The sequence below is a fragment of the Amblyomma maculatum genome, chromosome 1 (genome assembly GCF_055883805.1).
Source record: "Amblyomma maculatum isolate TAMU_Amacu chromosome 1, ASM5588380v1, whole genome shotgun sequence".
NCBI lineage: Eukaryota > Metazoa > Arthropoda > Arachnida > Ixodida > Ixodidae > Amblyomma > Amblyomma maculatum.
In genome coordinates this window covers 365,764,538-365,779,717 of record NC_139344.1, presented here as the reverse complement: position 1 = coordinate 365,779,717, position 15,180 = coordinate 365,764,538, and the positions used below count along the sequence as shown (strand labels likewise).

At 44.6% G+C, this 15,180-nt stretch overlaps 1 pseudogene across 1 annotated transcript in view; it reads right to left on the bottom strand.

The window, feature by feature from the left end:
- The window catches only part of LOC146208025 (sodium-coupled monocarboxylate transporter 2-like), a 49,790-nt pseudogene that overhangs the window by 17,238 nt on the left and 17,372 nt on the right, over positions 1 to 15,180 (bottom strand). Inside the window, exons 6-9 of the transcript XR_014704651.1 lie at positions 12,750 to 12,887; positions 11,693 to 11,822; positions 3,616 to 3,705; positions 1,187 to 1,290 (exon numbers count right to left, since the gene is read on the bottom strand). The product of XR_014704651.1 is annotated as a sodium-coupled monocarboxylate transporter 2-like (transcript). The remainder of the gene's footprint in view (positions 1 to 1,186; positions 1,291 to 3,615; positions 3,706 to 11,692; positions 11,823 to 12,749; positions 12,888 to 15,180) is intronic.

Here is a 15,180-nt window from a genome sequence, read left to right as displayed (position 1 = left end):
GGATGTATTACCAAACTTATAAGTGATCTTGGGTGTGAGGCTTGCGCCATGCTTATAACGACGAACAAGGCCAGTAGTCCTTTGAACAAGCTTCTTCGCGCACAACAGGCTGGTGAACTTCACTACCAGAAGCCGGAGTTTCTAGCTCCCCTGGAAAAAAGGCGACCAAGGATCTCCCATGATCAAGGATTCTAGAAGGCTTGCAGCTATTAGTTGAGCCACATTTAGAACATTCACGCCTCCTAAGATGCCCAGTAGGTATTGACAGGAGTCGCTCCAAACGCTCAGCACATGCGATCTCTGACACCTTTTTACGAATTCGTCTGGCAAACTACGCAAACAAATTAACAGGTGGATAGATTAAATTAACAGATGGATAACGGATAGAAACTGCCTCTCCTGCACGAGCCATAAATGTGTGTGAGGGGGGGGGGGGGGGGGGGGGGCAGCGCGCTCCTCGAGACCGGCCGCGAAAGAGCAAATGAACCTGGTGGGCCTGTTCGTAGCTTCATCTAAAAGTATTTCCAGCCATATCAGATCCGAACTAGATCTTATTTGGTGTAACGCCGCTAAATCGTTCTAGGCCGATGTATTAATTTCTGTTGTATTACTTCAAATCACCCAAGACATAATAACACCTATTATGTGCCCATAAGTTTAGCTCATTGAAGGGACAAAGTGAACTTCCCAACTACTCGTATTCCATGTTGAATACGTTCTTCTATATAGAAATGTAAAGTGTTAAAGAAATAGAATTTAAGAGAATAACACCATGCTTTTCCGGGAAACTTTTCGCTTAGAATTTGGTTCAGTGCTTGCACTTACATTGAATTTCAAAAGGGACTTGTTAGAATAATATTATTATCAGAAAAACTAAGCTCTAATGTTCTTTCCGGATGTTAACGCATAGGCAATAATTCATTCGTTCTCATCTGGATTACCTTAACGCATATTTAATGAACTAGGAGTTCTATTCAGAGCTGACTCTGTAAACGACCAAATCGTTTCACGCATTCACTCGCCCTTATGACGTGCTAGAATAATTCGCCCATCTCTGTTTTTCCGTCACCATGAGCCCGCGACATGCTAAATGGGCGATAATATTGACTCGAAAAAATTAGGAAAAGGAGAAGTTATCTTGTTCGTGCTTTACGCGTGGGAACATGGAATAGCAACACATACTTACCAAGGCCTCGTGTAACATGGCCAATGTTGAGACACTTGATCCTCGATGACAAGATATCTACGTAGACGACCGCAGCCATAGTGTTTATAGCCGAAGATATTGTGCTACGGAGAGAATCGCGGAAGTCAGAACATGTGAAGATCACGAGTGAAAGATCGCCACATATGGTATAGCATGGGAGAGATAATGAGCAGAATGCCAGCACGAACTATACGGAACGCGGTAGCCAATAGATTAGAGGATAATTCGGGTGCATGAGGTTTGTGTGCTTAAAGCATGAATATTTTACAGGGAGTAATTATTCATTGACGTCTACCCAGCCTCAATCATAGGGCTACAAAGGAAAGGTTTACAGCTTTCTTCGAAACTTCGTAGTTAAAAAAAAAAAAATTGTCCTGGTTGGGATACCAGGATAAATTTTTTTTTAACTACGAATTTTCTGAGAAAGCTGTGTAGCTTTCTTTTGTAGCCATATGGAGGCACTTAGGGGATTTCAATGTGTAATTACCCACTATTACAAATCTACGCTGCCTTGGGCGAATCGCCCCAATATTCGACCAATAGTTTTGCAGGCACAGCTCTTTTCTGATGCCGCCTATTGTGTGCACTTATCCAAACGGGGTCAGAGGGTGCCACATAAAAGAAGTGAAGCAGAATTTTATGGCATCTGCACTAAAGAACGTCTGAGTACAAATAATAGGAATTCGTGCAAAAACCTTTGTGTGAGCCTCTTGTCTTATCAGTTCTGTTGAGAGCAAGCATGGGCATACTCTGCAAATATGTTTACCAAGTTGAATAAATATCAGATTATTGAACTATTCTTCAAAGCCAGTCATCCTAGGAAGGGCTCAACTGATCCATTAGACGACATCGGGTGCCTCTTATAGTCAGATGTACCTTTTTTTGGGAGTTATATTGTTTTGTGCAATAAATTATTAAATCAGTTTTGACAACACGTTGATTCAGCTCTCATATCATGATGTACCTATAGCAGCGCAATCACACTCAGGCCAAGAAGTACCTAAAATTGTCCTGTGAGTATCCCAAGCGAATTAGGTATGACTAAATTAATAAGCATGTTAAAACACAATTGCCTGATTAACGTATCAGGGAAAACTAACACAAACGTATTTTTCCCGAAGAAACAATATTTTATTAATCTCGAGCGAAATCGAGCGAAACCTAACGATCTGAAGGAGCGTACGTATACCAACTCGGGTCACGTGCCTTATAAAATGTACTTGTTTACATATACTGAAACCCCTTAGTAATACAAGCGTAGGTAAACAAAGAACCGCATAGTTGATAGCCAACAGCAACAAATATACAGTAAAATTAGTCAGCAGCAGACTAAGGGATCCTCAACCACGTTCAAAGAGATCTGATTGTAAAGGTCTGCTTCAAAACAATACCGCATAAAGAAGTATTCAGCAATGTTAAAACGGTTTTGTTCCTACAAGGGTATGTATCACCGGCAGTGAATTCATGCTGAATGACAAGAGGAATAAACTATCTTTGAATTCGTCTCTGCGTGCACATTGTGACGAAACATTGAAATAATTATAGTACAGTATATAAAAAGTTTAGAAATTTGCAGCTTTGCAGTCGATAGAGGAAAATGAAATGAATGAACAGTACTGTGAAATCACTTCGAATAAGTGCTCGTGACTATTACCAGGAAGAGATATACTTGGGGTATGCGAATAAATATTTCTATTAAATCAATGATTACTATCAGAGATTGGTTTTACAGTTTTTCCTGGGCGTTAGAAATTAGCCGCTCCATTTAGAATAAACACAAATACAGCTTTCCATGAAGTGCGAGTGCAATATTTTCGGTTTATTTCTTAGTCGCTGAAAATATGGCAATGAGCCTCCATCGAAAAGCGGCCGCCGAGGCCGGGATTTTCGATGGAGGCGAAAAACAAATTGCCTGTGTGCTGTGAAAATGAAGTGTCGCCACCTTCGTCATGCAGTGCCCGAAGTCAAATGGATGATGGCGACCATTGTGAAGGATAAGGAAATTGGTTTCTTCTGTAAACAGAGTAAGAGGAAAACTCATCCATACATTACCAGAATTTCACTTTAGGACTCACCCAACAAAGTACACTAAGCGGCGGCATGAGTTTTGTCTTAAAGCGTGGTCAAAGATTACTATTTTTTCATACCCCGCTGGAGTGGTGCAGTGGTTATGGCGCTCGACTACTGTGCCGAAGGATGTGGGATCGAATCCCGGCTTCGGCGGCAGCTTTTCGATGGAGGCGAAAAGGAAGACGCCCGTGTGCTGTGCGATGTCAGTGCACGTTAAAGAACCCCGGGTGGTCGAAATTTCCGGAGTCCTTCACTACAGCGTCTCTCATAGCTTGAGTCGCTTTAGGACGTTAAACCCCACAAACCAAGCCAACCAAACTATTTTTCATAATAATTACCTTGTCGCTGCAGTTACTACTGCAGCGAGAAAAAAGTCCTGTGAATCCCGGGAACGTGACGAGGTAGGTCTTTATGTAGAAGGGCAGGATCTGTTGAAATACAGAGAAAAACGCCAGTTTTGTCAAATTCCAGCTTCGTTTTACTGGATACTGGGAATATACTGCATGCAGGTTCTGGCCTTGTTTAGAGCGAAAGGTGTGGCAAATTTGTTCTTGTCGCCGTCTTTCAAGAAGAATAAGGGCCAGAAAAATATTTACCGCACAAGGTGGATTAGTTTTCCACGGATGAATTTTGAATACAGGAGGGAGTGGGCTGATCAGATCCTATATTTATGGCCAAAGCCTTTCTTGGCTCATGAGTGGCTTCCGCAGGAACGTGTCAAATGAGGCAGATCTATAGCCAATCCAGCAGCAGCCACATTACAACCAATGGTTAGTCCAATGAATATAGTTATAATAAGCAAACAATAATAATAATAATAATAATAATAATAATAATAATAATAATAATAATAATAATAATAATAATAATAATAATAATAATAATAATAATAATACCAAAACGGATTTCGCCTTAATGCACATTGGAGTCTGAAGTTCCTCCTAGAAATTTTTGAAACATTTCCGCCAAAGAACCGAACACCTGGCCAGTAGAAAACTTATTCATATTAAAAAAAAGTCTGTGGAGGCACTAGACATCGAACCCAAAATCTCCGGAATAGGAGGATACTCAACCGAAAGTTCATCGGTTCGGTGAATTGTGTTTGAAATTCAGGTTTTATTGGTAGTTTCATAATGGTTGGCCAACTTGTCGCCGTGTTTTAACAAAATACTGGAATGGAAAATAACGGAAGATACTGGATTATCAGGACCACTGAAGGAAACGGGGCATATTGATGTATCTTCATATGGAAAACAGTGAAGCAAACGCGGACAGAGGCAACGCGGAGACGGAGCGCTTGTCTTGTATCGGTCGTTCCTCTGTCTGTGTTTGCTGCGCTGTTTTCCATCCTGAGTATCAGGATCTGCATCACGTTTCTACACGGGGTTGAATGAACCGCCATGTGTGGACCATCAGGATATATTCGTCTACAGCACATATCTACCCTGTCGCATACTGAACAGGATAAACCAGTTTCTATGGCTAAACACGGCATTAACGTGACTATCTACAAGTGCAGTTAAAACCTACATGTGCTCTTTGGAAGCTCAGTGGCGCCCTCATAGGCTACTAAAAATTCGAGAACACTTTCGCGATTAAACTGATGAAAGGCGAAAGCGTGAGTGCTGCATTCTGCTACGCGACTGTTCCGCATTTAGTGATGAATGCTGCTACGAGTAAAGCGAGCGACCACTCTTCCACATTCAGTGAATTCTGCTTGGCAGCGACGAGATCGCGCTCCTTGTATCTTCGCAGTTCTACGTTTACTGTTGTGTGGTTGATTTTACCGGGTGCGCAACATTATTTAGTAATTAAGGAAATATTCGCACAGCGGTCACTAATTAGTAGGTAATTATCAATTTCTCATTGGTTAGTAATTAGTAACTATTAATTAGTCATCAATTAGAATTTGAGCCACTGATTGACCCTATGGCTATATTAAGGCACGCATTCGCGCATACTGTGGTGGTGCTCTGTGATTGGTCGAGACCTCCATGCCGTCATCCCGTCTTGAACAATCAGAGCCGCCGCAAAGCGTGACACTTTTGCTGACGACAACGATGAGGCAATAAAGGCTTTCGCCTTAATATTGTCACGAAGACAGGGATTTATGGGAATCGGCAACGGGGGCAGATACACACAGTCAAGACAGAGGTTCCTGGGAAACGGTAACACAAAGACACAAGCTCAAGAGTGTACAGTTCTAGCTAGCCGAAGCGCGCGGGAGTCTCCAACTTCTTCGTCTTTCAAGCGCTACCTCGAGCCGCCAGGTGGCCATTATTCCCCCCTTCGAAAAAAAAAAAAAAAAACGCAAGCTCACAGAAAAAAAACTGATCCGGATGGGAATACGACTTTCAGCGGATAAAATACGCCTTCATGCGAAGCACATGCACTAGGTCAGACGAGCACTGACGACTAGGAGTGGGTAGAGTTTCGTCTGGAATAACCTCGTAAGTAACTTCTGAGAGGCGACGCAACACTCTGTAGGGTCCGAAGTAACAATTGAGAAGTTTTTCTGACAGGCCTGGGCGCCGGACAGGTGTCCACACCCAGACTTTGTCACCAGGCTGGAACACGACATAGCGATGGCGGTCGTTATATCGGCGTGCATCTGTTGCTTGCTGTTTTATAATGTGATTACGGGCGAGTTGCGAGCTTCCTCAGCGTAGTTGGTGAATTCGTCTGCGTCAGCGGTAAGCAGCTGGTCGTCAGCCACACATGGCAGCATAGCGTCGAGCACGGTCTGTACATCGCGTCTGTATACTAGGCAAAACGGAGTGAATCGAGTTGTTTCTTGGACGGCCGTGTTATATGTAAATGTGACATAAGGCAATATCTCGTCCCATGTTTTATGCCGGACATCCACATACATGGCGAGCATGTCCGCTATTGTTTTGTTTAGTCGCTCCGTAAGGCCATTAGACTGAGGATGGTAAGCAGTAGTCATTCGGTGATGTGTCTGGCTTAGTTGGGAAAACTTCTTCAAGAAGACGCGCTGTAAATGCCTTGTCACGATCAATGATGACGTATGAAGGGGCGGCATGGCGGAGGACAATCTGCGCCATGAAAAATTGTGCCACTTCGGAGGATGTTGCACGTGGCACCGCCATAGTTTCCGCGTAACGTGTCAGATAATCTGTAGCCACGATAATCCACTTATTGCCAGCTGACGATAGAGGAAAAGGGCCAGAAAGTCCATACCAATTTGGTCGAATGGTACTAGCGGTGGGGTAATAGGCTGCAGGAAACCCGCTGGCTTCAATGGCGGTGTCTTGCGTCGCTGGCACTCGCGGCAGCCTCTAACATATCGATGAACGGTGGCGGTAAGTTTGGGCCAGTAGTAGGCCTGGCGCACTCTGGTAAGAGCGCGTGCAAAGCCCAAGTGTGCAGCGGTGGGTTCATCATGGCAAGCATGAAGGTTTTCATCGCGGAGACCTGCAGGGATGATTAGAAGATAGGCTCGGTCACTGTTGCCGGCGCTTTTCTTGTAGAGGATTCCGTCGCGCGTAGAGAAGAATGACAAGTTCTTAACAAACAGTCGAGATACTGTAGAATCCAAACCCCCCTGATGATCGATCGCAGTTTCGAGGTCTAGATCAGTCCGTTGCCGGGCCTTTAAATCTGAGGAACTGATAATGCCAAGAAAATGGGCGTCTTCATCCCTACTGTGATGGGCCAACTCCACGGGTGATCGAGACAGTGTGTCAGCATCTTCATGTTTACGTCCGGATTTATAAACGATAGAGTAATCAAATTCCTGCATCGAAGGCTCCACCGTGCAAGACGTCCTGATGGATCTCGAAGACTAGCCAGCCAACACAAAGCATGATGGTCTGTCACAACTTTAAATTTACGGCCGTAGAGGTAAGGTCAGAATTTAATTGTGGCCCAAACGACGGCGAGACACTCCTTTTTAGAAGTTGAATAGTTTGATTCTGCCCGAGAAAGGGCGCGGCTGGCATAAGCGATCACTTTTTCCTCGCCTTGCTGGTGCTGGACCAGAGCAGCACCCAGACCGACGTTGCTGGCGTCGGTGTGAATTTCGGTGGCAGCGTCCTCATCGAAGTGTGCAAGAACGGGAGGATTGTGCAGCCGTTGGCGCAGCTCGGTGAATGCCTTCTGCTGCTCGGAAGACCAGACATACGGGACGTCATCACGTGTCAGGCGCGTCAAAGGTTCTGAAATCTTGGCAAAATCGGCAATGAAACGGCGATAGTACGCGCACAGGCCCAAGAAACGTCGCACTGCTTTCTTCGTGGTAGGGATGGGAAAATTGGCTACAGCGGCTTTTTTGTCAGGATCAGGCCGGACACCGTCAGCGCAAACCACATGACCGAGAAATTTCAGCTGTTGATATCCAAAGTGACATTTTTCCGGTTTGAGTACGTGTCAAATCGGCCGAGCGAAGATCGTCCAATACCGTTCGCAGCCGCTTAAGATCTTGGTCAAACGTTTCTGAAAACACGATGGCGTCGTCCAAATAAACCAAACAGGTTTGCCATTTAAGACCAGCAAGTACGGTGTCCATCATTCTCTGGAACGTCGCTGGCGCTGAACACAGACCGAAAGGCAACACTTTAAATTTATATAAGCCATCGGGTGTCACAAAGGCAGTCTTTTATCTGATCGCGCTCATCCACTTCTATCTGCCAATAACCACTTTTTAAATCAATGGAGGAAAAGAACTTGGCGTTGCGAAGTCGATCGAAAGAATAGTCGATACGGGGCAACGAATTTACATCTTTTTTTGTGATGTCATTCAGTTTCCTGTAATCAACGCAAAAACGCAGCGTGCCATCCTTTTTCTTAACCAACACGACTGGCGACGACTACGGACTTTTAGACGGCTGAATAACATCATCATTAAGCATTTCCTTGACTTGTGTCCGAATTGCCTCAAGTTCTTTGGCCGAAATACGGTACGGCTGCTGTCGAATAGGTCGGGCATCGTCAGACGTGAAGATGCGATGCTTGGTGATAGAAGTTTGCCGGACTTTCGATGATGAGGCAAAGCACGGGGCGTACTCCAGCAGTAAAGCACGCAGGTCGCGTTGTTGACAGACAGAAAGGTCACTGCTAACATCGATGTGGTCTAGAACAGTAGGAGTATCAGTAATGTCAGACGCAAACCATTCTGAAACTTCCTTTAACAGTTCGCCGAAAGCGATGGCAGTAGAGCGATAGAGGTGGCGAGATTCATTCGTGAAGATCGTGACGAGAAGCTCAGAGTGACCATTGGTGAGTATAATTAAGCTTCGAGCTGTACAAATGCCATGAGAAAATAAAAGCGAACGGTTGCCTTCAGCTATTATCTGCTCGTCACGAAGTCCGTCGCACACAACACTCACAAACACGCTGGAGCGGGGAGGCACTGAAACACACTCGGCTGAACTCGTAGGGCGCACGTACGTTGGCCATCGGAAGGGCTGGCAGCCGCTTTATCCGTTGAGAAAGAGACCGTTCGCTATCGGAGATCGATGATGGCGCCATATTCCCGCAGGAAATCCACACCGAGAATCAAATCACGAGAACATTCCCGGAGAACGACGCAGCTGCCAACTAACGTTGACGTACGAATCTGGATTCTAGCCGTGCATTGTCCAATAGGAGTAATTACATGCCCCCCAGCCGTGCGTATCTGTGTGCTACACCATGGTGTCATAACCTTCCTAAGGTGCGCTGCCAGTTTCCCACTCAAAATCGAAAAGTCTGCTCCGGTATCCACTAAAGCGCTGACGTTATGACCATCGATGCACACAGGGATGTCCAGCGATAGCCGGTCTCGTGAACCAAATGCTGTCTTGTCTGCTCCAAAATCCATATCTGTTCTATTTGGTTGGACTTCTTTGTGCTGACGTTTAGCGGCCCCACCCCCGGAGGTCGCTCTACTCAGTTTTCCCGGTGGGGGCTTGGCGAGTGACCAGGCGGTGCTCGCGGGAAGTCACCAGTTGTTGAAGGGGATTGCTGACGTGGGGATGGAGACCTGGATTGTCGGCGCGCCATCCGGAGGCTCTCTTGTGCGAGGTTGTCTCCAATGTCACGAGGCAGTTGACCGAACGTGCGTCTAGGTGCGTTGGTGTAAAATCCTCCCGTCCGAGTTCCCGATAAGGGCACCACCGGAAAATGTGACCAGGTTCCCCACAGTGGTAGCAAAGGCGGCGCCTCCGAGGGGCCCGCCAGACGTCCGTTCGTCGAATGTTTGACCGCGGTGGCCGCACGTACCGCGTTGGCTGCTGTGCAGGAATGTATTGCGTTGGCTGCTGGACGGGCATGCTCTGGGTTGGTGGTAACGTAGACAACGGAGCTTGGACGGGAACTGGGCGTCGTAGAATGTCAGCGTAAGTCGGACGAGAATAATCAGGAACAGGAGTACTTTGAGCTTCAGCAAAATGCAGAGATGGCTGCGTGACTTGCTGAATCTCTTCGCGGATAATATGTGCGAGAGAATCACCCCTGGGTTGGAACGTGCCACAAACCTTCTGCAGTTCCTCGCGTACAATTGCATTAATAAGATCTCGGAGGTGTTCAGTATTGCTTACATCAGCTGTAAGAGGCTCGGCAGCAGTCGTAGTGAGGATTGGGCTGTCGTAGACCGCCGAGTGGCGCTGGTGTAGGATCTTTTCCATGGTGACCGCCTCTGTTAAAAATGAGGTAACTGTAGTTGGTGGGCTACGTACAAGACCAGCAAAAAGCGGTTCTTTAACCCCATGCATGAGGTGGCGCAGCTTTCTGTCTTCAGACATGTTAAGATCCGCACGTCGAAATAGTTTCGTCATGTCCTCAACATACATCATGACGGACTCGTTTGGCATCTGTTTCCGAGATTGTAGAGCACGTTCTGCTCGTTCACGCCTATACAGGCTGACATACGCCTCTATGATAAGATGGTGGAACTGAGGCCATGATGTTAATGTGCCTTCTCGGTTCTCATACCATGCCAAAGCATGGTCTTCCAGGCAGAAAATGGCGTTCCGTAGCTTTAAGTTGTCGTCCCACTCATTAAAGGATGCGACTCGCTCGCACTGAGTTAGCCAATCCTCAACATCTTCATGCGCAGTGCCATGGAACGATTTCGGCACTCGGGGGTTTTGAAAGTAAACAGGAGTACCTTGCATGACCACGTAGTGCTTTGCGTGACTGGCCGGAGGCTCGTTGTTGAAGTTGACTCAGAGGGCCCGTGTTCGGGAGTAAGGCCCAGGTTCCTCCGGCTGACGCGATGAACGGGCGTGTCCACAGGCAAAAGCTCGGTGTCGTTGGTTTGCGGAGGGGTGTGCGACATTGAGAGGGCAATTACCCGGCGGCTCCACCAAAACTGTCACGAAGACAGGGATTTATGGGAATCGGCAACAGGGGCAGATTCACACAGTCAAGACAGAGGTTCCCGGGAAACGGTAACACAAAGACACAAGCTCAAGAGTCCACAGTTCTAGCTAGCCGAAACGCGAGAGAGTCTCCAACTTCTTCGTCTTTCAAGCGCTACCTCAAACCGCCAGGTGTCAGTATTTAAAATGTTCCGTCAGGGCAAGTTTTCTCCTCCTTCTCCCCAGCTACACATGTACCGGCAGCTGGGGAGATGTTCCAAAAAGAGGCAAGAGCTTTGGGAGTACGTGCCATCTCGTAATCATGCACCAAATGACTAAATTGCAGGAGAGTCGAGCCAACAACTTAAAATAACTTATTGATAGTGATGATGCTGAGGACCATACCCTTTGAAACTGGTCGGCCCCATAAATGGTACACAAGCCAAAGAGTAAAGGAGAGAGAAGTAAAAAAAAAATAAGTGAACAAAAAGACTGACTAAAATGGGACCGCGAAGAGAAAGATGCCAATGTCCCATTGGATGGGGAGGGGTATAGGAGGGGGGAAGGGGGGGCTAGAGGGGCTGCTCATTTTACTCTCTTCCCTCGTGGTATAGCATTTGATAGGTTTCGAAGCGCCAGCCGGAGAACATGCAGCAAAATAGGAAAGTGCGAGAGCTTTCAACCGGAAGCTTGAATTATCACTCCTATGCTTTGATGCGTGACGTGACTCACGTGAGTACATGTTGATGAAGAGAGAGTGCAAGCGAATTAGGATCGGGAAGTGAAGTCGGTGTGAAAAGTCATTAACGGTATCGCGTTGATACTGCTCTGATATTGTTCCATCCATTTTTGGTCTACACCTGAAGCCCTGTTCCTAATAATTATGGTTTTTGCGGCTGAGTTTGCTGACGATAGTAATAAATTTTTTTAAACTTTGCACTTGGCCCATACCTTCTCTAGACCATGTACGTAACCAGTAGTTTTATGATGGCGACGAACTTGTGGTTAGTTTACAAGACAAAATACCTTCTTGTTCCCAGAGAACTTTTTTCAAACATGCATATTATTTGCTTAAAAGCATCCCTGAAATCTCAATTCAGTACTGTGCATTTACCTGATCATAGCTTCTGACAGCACCCGCCAGCAGGGGGTCGCATCCTCTGAACCACAGCACCAAGGCAAATGCCATCGCATGTAGAACAAGGTTGAAAACATATAGGAGCAATGCCCCAATGTACGTGGTTCTGTGAGAAAAAAAATTGGATATATCTGTAACATAGGACAGGAAAGAAAGTGCGGAGTACGGTGCTTACTTTGAATGCACGTTGGAGACTAATCGTTGGTATATACAAATACATGTACAAAGTAAGAAATTGTTTTACTATAAACATCGCAAACTTTAGTGGCCCTAGACGTTTGTAATAAGTAGGAGAATTTATTTTAAGGCTCAAGACGTTGCATGTACCATCTGCCAATGTGGTTCGAAAAGTGCTCCACTAGTGTCTAGTGGGGATCTTAATTTTGATCTAATAGTCGGAACAAAGTACCGATCACCGGCAATGTTAATAGATGATAATCTCATCCTTATCCTACAAAACTTCAACTCTCCACTATATGCCCCCATCTTAAGCGATAGGTAGAGCCAAGATACTTTTGATGAGCTTAGATGACACTTGTACTTTCGATAACGGCAAAAAGTTCTCAGTTAGAACAAGCGGTTACGTGAGAAATTATCTGTCCTGTCCGCTCACGGTCCATGCTTAATATGTTTTCTATTTATTCGCATGCCTTCTCAATTTATAGACTGAAGCAAAGAAGGGATTAGTAACGAAAGGCAGAAAAAATTATCATAATAGCAATTCAGTGTTAAACGTATACTCAGATTACTATCTAGCAAAAATGAACGTAAATTCTGGAAAGTAGCGTGTGTTATCACCAAGCTTTCGTACTAAATGTAGAGGCAGAGTATAGTCATAAACGCTTAATTCTCTCTTATATTGTCTAGCCCGAAATATTGAAGTGTCGTAAACTTTCGCCCGAGTTGAATGTTTGGAACGCTCACTATGGAATGGTTTTAAATACGGCTTATATTATCTTGAGAAGGAAAGCGTGGTAAAAAAAAGGAAGCACAATTACAAGCATTCTTGTATGGAGGATACGATATTTCAAACCTTCGTGCACTAGCGAGAGTCCTTGAAGCCATGCATCTCTGGACGACGACTTGGTCCATGCCGACTCGGTACAGGGCGACCGTAATTGAGGATACAGCTGACCACACATTCTCGTCATGAGTGATGTCAAATTTCAAGCTTGGTGCATAAAATGCATAAAAAGAGGAAAACAGTGCAGAGTTAAGTTTTTAGCAGTTCACATGTTCATTTTGATATCTAATGCATTCTTGGGGTATTTCGCAGTGTGGCCTACGTTCCGAACTGACTTAAATTAACCACCGTTCGATACAAAAGCCTGCAGAAAAAGCTTTTGGCTTTTGTTGCTGTTGAGTTTGGCAGAGTATTGGTTGTCGACTGATGGGTACATGTTGCATTTGTTGCTATAGCCTTTGCCTAAATAAAGTATTACTTGAAACCGGAATGAGGAGTATTAGGTTATCTATGCGTAGGAAAAATAACTATGGCTATTGCAATTGTTGCTGCTACAACTTTCGACCAATACACCTTTCAGCCGTTTGGATACGCTAAAGATTGATTGCTTAAAACATTCCTACTGCACAGGACCTTTCCTGAAAATGCTCCAGTATGTTAAGCACATACGCTTTTAAAACATTAAGATCCTTGGGGAGCATATTATTGGCGATTTCCGATTAACTTCACAACTAGAAAGCTGTTGGAGGCAGCTACACTGGGTAAAATATGTGATAGTTTAAGTAATAAACTGCACGTCTAAATATGCACGTTTATTCTTTGTACTTTAGAAAGACGTTTGTATATATCGAATATCATATGGTGGCTGCCTACGACCCATAAAATTGCTGATTGAATTTCTTGTGCTGTTTCGATTTCCTCAACTAGTTGCTTGCTGTTGTTTACGGTTTATAGTTAAATCGCGCCACTCACAGACTTGGAGTGGCTTTGTCAACAGCAACGCGCGATCCAGCATGTTAATGAAGAGCGGATGAACAGCAAAATAGTTGCGAGGTATTTTATTACAGTTGTTTCTTGTCTAACGTCTTTCTAACGCCACCTTGGACTTCGCAGCCACCGTTCGCTTGCAAAAAAAAAAAAAAAAAAAAAAAGAAGCAGCACTGCAGAATCTGTATTGGAGTGATGCGAAAGCACGAATACTGCTGTTGGTTACTTCTGGTTGCTTAATTCCCTTCTTGTTTACACATTTTAGTCTTCGGTAATTTCATTTCGGGCGCCAATCCCTTCCTATACCCTTTTTCGGCTCTACTTCCAGTTGCGTGACGTCACATCCTCTACGTCAAATTAATTCACTCCTTGTTTACAAATTTTAGTCTTTGGTACTTTCAAATTGTGTGCCAATCTCTTCCTATGCTCTTTTTTGGCTCTACTTCCGGTTGCGTGACGTCACATCCAGTACGGCACCCCTTTCTTTTTTTCTGCTTTCCCTCCCACCTTCTCCTTTCCCTTACGGCGCGGTTCAGGTGTTCACAGAACAAGCGTGACAGATACAGCACCTTTCCTTTCCTGTGGACCATTTATTCTAATTATTTACTTATTAGCTTATTTGCTTAATTATGTTTTTTAATATACCATTACGTCCCCCTTCATCGATTTACGCCACTCATTATCCTCTACCGCTTCTCAATTGCACACGATTTTGCGGGCATGTAATGCGGACAGAAACCTGTGAACATAGCGAAGTAATGCTTTCGCATTATGAAAGACTAAAATGGAACCATGAAGAAATTTAATTTACTCATTTCATGGGGTGATATACCCATATGAATTTATTTCCATCGATCAAATAGGAGACAAGCTTCACCTTTAAGGGCATCACGCGATAGTGTTAGGGCTCCAAAAGCATGCAGGATCTCTGGCGGATCCTAGTTGTTCTACACAAATTTTTCGACTCGCTAAACAAATGTTTGGCTTGAACTGGTGAAGGAAAGCGATTTTGACCTTAAGATTTAACTACACTACCCACATCCAAGAAACGAAAATTTCGAAAACACTAATTTGCCTCAACATAATTTATTTCCTAGCACTGTGGTGACATTAAAACATTTCTAAGATCATGTATAAAATAGCTGCCATTATCATCGGTCGGCTGATGCATTTCTCTTAACATTACTGTCCACAGCTTTGCTATCAAAACGGCACTTATGTTACCAATGCAGTGTTTAAGATGACTGACGGCGTTTTTACGTGTAAGACTGTACATCTCTGAAATATTCGACACATAGACATACTGGCTCTCGTACAATAATTTGAACAATAATACTTTTAATAAATTTTTATGACCGATGTACGTAGTTAGTAAAACAATTTTGCACAAAAATTTCAATGATGATTTGAAAGGACGAGGTGCCTTCGCGTTCTAAAAGGGCGGACTTAGAAAGAGTTTGCAGTTAATGTTATGCTTGAAGATTTCTTGAAGTCTATTGACATCTCCAACTTG